This window comes from Triticum urartu, chromosome 7 (assembly GCF_003073215.2).
Source record: "Triticum urartu cultivar G1812 chromosome 7, Tu2.1, whole genome shotgun sequence".
NCBI lineage: Eukaryota > Viridiplantae > Streptophyta > Magnoliopsida > Poales > Poaceae > Triticum > Triticum urartu.
In genome coordinates this window covers 406612532-406619659 of record NC_053028.1, presented here as the reverse complement: position 1 = coordinate 406619659, position 7128 = coordinate 406612532, and positions in this window count along the sequence as shown.

The following is a 7128-nucleotide window of genomic DNA, read 5'->3' as shown; positions in this document are numbered from 1 at the left end:
GATATCCAATCTTCCTCAGCAAGATAGTCTCGATGGTTTCCAGCATAAGCCATCCAATCGTCCTCAGTACGACACTGGTGCAAGATAGTACAGTGTAAATTGACAGTAGATGGCAGTGAATCCCAAGAATCAGAGCCGTAACAGTTTGGTCAGAAGCAAGAATCAGTCAGAACACCTGTCTGCCTCGGGAATCAGATTCTCAAATATATGCGAAGGAAGCCATAAATACACCTCAGTGTGACAAAGGACTATGAAGATTGACGAAAATAGTGAGCCCTGTACAAGTACCTGTGAACCTGGAATATGATCCTGATGAGCCCTTGTCTACTTTTCTCTGGTGCCGGCACCACGCCTGTGTTCTAAGCTGTTTTTGGCCGACCAGGGTGGATGCCAACTTTATTTTTCTCTATTCAACAACTGTCACGAGTTCTGGGCTACTTTCTGGCTGTCTCGTACAACTGATGAGTTTCTTTTTCTGACAACGGCCCTTTGCTCTGAGTTGTTTTTCAGCCATGTTAGGGAACTGCCACTTTCTTCTTATCAACACGGTCTCATGCTCTGAGCTGATTTTCAGCCGTCTTGATCCGTGGTTGAGTTATTTCAGTGATGTCCCAGATCTGAGTTGTAAAGACCGTTCTGGTGGCTAATGATTTGTTTGTCGATTTCTTGCAAGGGTTCGAATGATCATTTCCCTACGGTTAAGACTTGAGAGACAATGAATCTGCCATTTAAATGATGTTACCATATCAGGAGATGAGGATAAAAATACGCCTGCCGGAATATTGCACCCGACAGTATCTATGGCCAAACGAAGAAGCAATTTGACCAAGCTCTTTAAGCTAAGGATCCAGACAAAAAAAACAGTAATGAAGGAGCAAGACTAACAATTGTTGCATGACCCACATGGTGCAGATACCCTGGAAAGTATGAGTCTCTATGGATCTCCATGAATATTCATCAAAGGGGTCTACTCAATTTTGGTAAAGACCCCATATCAAGGAAAGACCCGCTCAGTTAACAGTATATGCTTAGATTTTTCGGTATTAAATATCTGGGTCTATCAAGTTAGACCAAAGGTAAATTCAACGGCTTGATTCCAGCGACTATGGTAAAGCATCACACAGCCTTCTATCCTTATGGATATACCAACAGAATGAATGATCTGTATGAGGAATAACAGTCTTGAAGCATGTGCCCTCACTTATGTGAATCAGCAAAGGATATCCTATCATGAACAAAATCCTTTTTGTATGAAACCCCGACAGTCAAGGATGAGGATATTATCATATAAGATCATACCCTTATGCTGATCACATTAGGCGACAATCAAATATTTGGTATGAATCCGAAACTCAAAGCAGTGGAGTCAGTCAAGATGATTCAGAAACTCCGCGAGAAATCAGTATCAGTCATATGAACAGTTATGATCCACAACACTATTTTGAGCCCGGAGGAAATGTATCTATTTGACCAACCCAATGCAAGGAGTAAGAGCTTGGGCATTCATCAGGAAAAATCTGATCACCAATTCATGGAAGTTTGTCAGTACAGCCACAACAATCGTAAATCACTCTCCGATTTGTGAGATGGGCATATATTTCAGTCATGATAACAAATCACACTCAGCTAAGTCAGCAGATATGAAAAGAATTGGAGCCAGTATAGGCATGAAAATGTAAGATCTGTCAGGATATGGATACAGTGAAGCAAACCACCCCAGAGCCAGCCAGTCAAGTCAGATGAAGAAGTCAGTGGGAATAATCAGTTAAGGAAAAAGGATACCTGAGTTGGAAATGGTTTCCTTAAGTCAGTATATGCATACTTGTTCCCTGAGCAACCAAATCTCAAGGACAAGATTTTTTAAGGGGGTAAGAGTTGTCACAGCCTGATTTTTGGCCCTTTCTTTTTCTTTTGATTTCCTGAAGTTTTTGCTTGAGTTTTCTTTTTCCGTGGCCATGTGGTCTGCAAAATGAAGAAGATGACCTCTTCTTTCTTTCCAGAGTGGCTTGTCATCCTCAAAACATTCCCAAGACCTTGTCATTTCCATCCTTGACCTAACCCAATATTCTTTTTATTGGGAACATTCCTTTTTCTATTAAAGGAATAACCCTTTAAGCCCTAGGTTGTGAAGCAACCTATATTTCCATCACTCCCAAAATACCCAAATAATTCTCATAAATTTTTTGGGTCATATCTTCCTAAAATATGGCAAAATATTTCATTTGCCATGTTTTCCATCATGCTCAATTAATTATTTTCCTACTATGTCCTGAGTGGCAGATTGTGAAGCACGTGCCATTTATCTTTGCCCAATTGACCCCAAACTTTTTGGACATCTTTTCCTGTCCATATAATTGCCCCATGCCAAAATTCAACTGAATTTGCCTAGTAAATATTCCTGAGAAAGTTTTCAAAGTTCCTGCCTGAGGGAAATGATTGTGAAGGAAGTACAAGCTAGGCATATGCAAATGAGTTGAATTTTTGCAAGATCCTTCATATGGTCCAATCATGACACTCCACCAATATGAGCTCATGTAACTCATCTAGGTGAGCCCAGCTCCAAATCTTATTTTCTGGTCAAATTTTCAGTTTGTGAAGCAACTATATTTTATATTGCTTCACTTAAGCTGAAAATTTTGCAGGGCATTCTCCTATCCATTCAAACACTCTCCACAAAAATTGGCTCAATCCATTACATAATTTGCCCTGTGCAATTTTTCCAAGTTTCTATCAAGAGCAAAGCTGTATGAAGCAAGTTCTATTTTGGTTCATCCAAATGGCCTGAAACTTTTTGAGAATCTTCATATCTTCAAATAATTGGGCCATTCCAAAATTCATCTCAATCCCAATTAATATGTGGGTGCGACTTCATGTTTTGTATTTCTGTCCAATCTGGTGGTTTCTACAGCAACCATTAGCGAAACTCCTCTTCTTGAGCTTAAACTTTGCCATCTTAATCACCTTAGCATGTGATCATCACGAGACAAATTATTTACCACGTTACCAAGCTGGTGTCACCACAGTAAGTTACAGACACCTTCCTGTTGATTTACTTTGGAGCTAAGTGCAAATCTCTTCTTTGCCCCTGGACCCAATTATTTCTTCATTTAGACTCAGGGCACGACGGTCTATCTACTGGACATGGTCGGCCATGCCAAAGCGTGCTGTTTGAACAAGTGCGCGTGGTGATCTCGCTTGCGTCATGGCTAAATGTGTGCTCTGGCTTGTTCCAGCCACTGTGCTCGTCCACTCCCTCCTCGTCTCGACCTCAAACATTGTCCAGGAGCTCGCCCGGCTCGACTGCATCGCCCTGAGTCGCTTCTTCGTCGTGGTTCGCCTTAAATGCACCGCTAGATCCATGCCCGTGCGATGCCCAGCCACTGTCCACCATTAGAGCACTGCTCGAGCTCGCTAGCGATGCTCTAGAGCCCACCTCCGCGCCTATATAAGGACCCCGAACCCCTCCGCATCTCATTCCTCCCTCCCCCGCCTCATTTGCCCTCTGGAGTCGCCTCATCTCGCCGTTGTTCGCCGTCATCCTCCATGGCTGCCTCGGCTTCGGCTTGGTTCCGACCAACCTGAGCCTCCTATGCTCCTCCCGCCACGTCCGCCGAATCCCCTTCGTCCCGCTTAGCCGCCCCACCGACTTGCCCCTCGCCGGAGATAGCCACAACACGGAGACCACCACCGCCGCCGCCGCCCCTATACTCCCCATGGAGCCGCCCCTCCCCTCCTCCCCGCGCCTCCTAGGTGGCCATGCTCCCTCTGGATGGAACCCCCTCGCCGCCCTGGTCCTGCCTGAAAGATCGTGGATGTCGCCTAGAGGGGGGTGAATAGGCGTTTTAAAATAATTACGGTTTACGCTTGAACAAATGCGGAATAAATCTAGTGGTTAATTTGTCAAGCACAAAACCTAAAACAGCTAGGCTCACCTATGTGCACCAACAACTTATGCTAAGCAAGATAAACAACTAAGTGATAGCAAGATATATGACAAGAAACAATATGGTATCACAAAGTAAATTGCATAAGTAAAGGGCTCGGGTAAGAGATAACCGAGGCACGCGGAGACGATGATGTATCCTGAAGTTCACACCCTTGCGGATGCTTATCTCCGTTTGGAGCGGTGTGGAGGCACAATGCTCCCTAAGAAGCCACTAGGGCCACCGTAATCTCCTCACGCCCTCGCATAATGCAAGATGCCGTGATTCCACTAAGGGACCCTGGAGGGCGGTCACCGAACCCGTACAAATGGCGACCCTTGGGGGCAGTCACCGAACCCGTACACTTTGGCAACCCTTGGGGACGGTCACCGGTACCCGTCAAATTGCTCGGGGCTATCTCCACAACCTAATTGGAGACCCCGGCGCTTGCCCGGAGCTTTACACCATAATGATTGAGCTCCAAACACCACCAACCGTCTAGGGCGCCCAAGAACCCAAGAGGCACAAGCTCAGGGATACCAAAAACCCAAGAGTAATAAGCTTCTCAACTTGTAACTTCCACGTATCACCATGGATAACTCAAACCGATGAACAAATGCAATGGCAAGGGCACACAGAGTGCCCAAGTCCTTCTCTCTCAAATCCCACCAAAGCAACTAAGGCTAGGGAGGAAAGTGAGAGGAAGAACAAGAAAGAGAACACCAAGAACTCCAAGATCTAGATCCAAGGGGTTCCCCTCGCATAGAAGAGAAAGTGATTGGTGGAAGTGTGGATCTAGATCTCCTCTCTCTTTTCCCTCAAAAACTAGCAAGAATCCATGGAGGGATTGAGAGTTAGCAGGCTCAAAGAAGGTCAACAATGGGGGCAAAAACAAGCTCAAGAGATGGGGAACCATTGGGGAAGAATACCCCCTTAAATAGGTCCCCATGAATCTGCCCATTATGTGCAGAATAACATAGGAGCGGTACAACCGCTATGAGCACCGGTACAACCGGTAACAGGCAATAAGCGGTACAACCGGCCCACAACCGCCCAACAACCGCACCACAACAGAAACTAGTCCGGTGGTAGAGCGGTACATGGCCGGTACAACCTTCAGACCAATTCTGGACCGGTATAGCCGCTCCAAACACCGGTTGTACCGATCAACTGGTACAACCTCTATATGGGGCGGTACAACCTCTCTGTGTAAAACAGGTAATATCAAAACAGCCATAACTTTCGCATATGAGCTCCGAATTCGATGAAATCAAGTTTGTTGGAAAGATAAGGACAAGACCAAACACAATCTTGATAGAATTATCAAGAAATAGCAATTGAGAAAATACCAAAAATAAAATGGTGAGAACCCTTTCTCAATTAAGACCGGTAAAAACTCCAACACCGAAACACAAAAGAAGATGCATATGAAATCGGTTTTCGATGAACTCGAGCTTGTCAAGAAGATGACAATGAGATCCAAATCTCACAAGGAGAAGAACCAAACAAGAACCAAGAGAGGTGATGCAAGGATGCAATGGTTTGAGCTCTCGACGAACAATATGATCAAGCTACTCACTAGAGAGCCCCCCTTGATAGTACGACAATCGATATTACAACCCGGTCTCCCAACTACCACTATGAGACCAGTAAAATAGAAAACCTATCAAGGGCAAACCTTTGCCTTGCACATAGTCCACTTGAGAAAGATGATGATGATATTGACTTCCTCAAGTTGGACCACCTTTCTTGATTGTGTTGGCTCGATGAAGACTAGGTGATTGCTCCCCCATACTCTACTATGGGTGAGCCACTCTTCGACACATCTTCACAATTCCATTGACACCACAATGGATGGCAAGATTCAAGCTTGATTGCTCCCCCATACTCCATTATGGGTGAGCCACTCTTCGTGTTGCTCCACTTGAACTTGCACAGTGCAAACTTGATGACGATCACCACTTGATGTCATCCTCCATGGGTTGTATGAGATCTTCCTCTTGACGCAAGACCATGGAAATGTACCTAACCCCACAAAGAACTCTCGCATAGACCATGGGTTAGTACACAAAGCGTAATGGACAATGCTTACCATACCATGGGATCAATTGATCCCTCTTGGTACTTCTTCTATGCTTTGTAAGTTGATCAACTTGATTCACTCTTGACTTAGTCTTGATCAACCTTGAATCTTTCCAACTCTCTTCATTTGGATGATGTCTTGAAGGTAAACATGAATGATCACACAATCTTCTTCTTTAAGACATGCTTGCAATAAGCTCAACTCTCAAATGACCAATCTTTGGTTAATTCCTTGAAAAGCACTTTGGCCATCTCATAAACTCCTTGAAACCAACACATGGACTTCAAGACTATCCTATGGACAAATCCTTCAAATATAACTCAAGGCAACCTTTAGTCCATAGAGATTGTCATCAATTACCAAAACCACACATGTGGGCACCGCATGTCCTTTCAATCTCCCCCATTTTGGTAATTGATGACAATCACTTTCAAGAGAGTTTATATAAGGAATTATGCATCACCATGCAATGCAACAACCAATAATGCATGTGTATGAGATGCAAATGCTTAGGAAGAAAACCAAAGCAAGAAGAAATAACTCTCTAAAGTTATCCACAAAACTCTCTGAAACTTCTCCCCCATTGGTATCGATTACCAAAATGGGAGTAAAGCTTAGAAGGCCAATATAAAAAGGGTCCCTCCATAAATTGTGTATTTCTCAACAAGATTGTGGAATGCAATACACGTATCCAACGGTAGATACTTGGAGGAAGACAGACTATATTGAGGCCCAAAGGTTGCAAAAGTAAGATATGCCACAAAGGCATAGCAAAGAGAGAAACAAGCAATCATGCAATCAAAAGATACCAATTGAAGCCAGCAATCAAAGTATATCAATTGAACCAACTAGACCAAAGATCCTATGAGCCACAAGAAAAAGGATATTACAATATGAGCAAAGGAGTGTTCTAAAGAAACTAGAGAAGCTCCCCATGATTTGTGCACACATAAGATATTTTATATTTGGATACACAATACACAAAATAGGATCATAGCTCCCCCAAAATCAATATAAGCTCACAACAAGTGCAAGTGATCATATAGGAAACAAAGCCTAGCACTTGCAACAAACAAATGGTTGGGCAACATGTAAAAGAGGCAACTTAAGAATAGGCTCAAC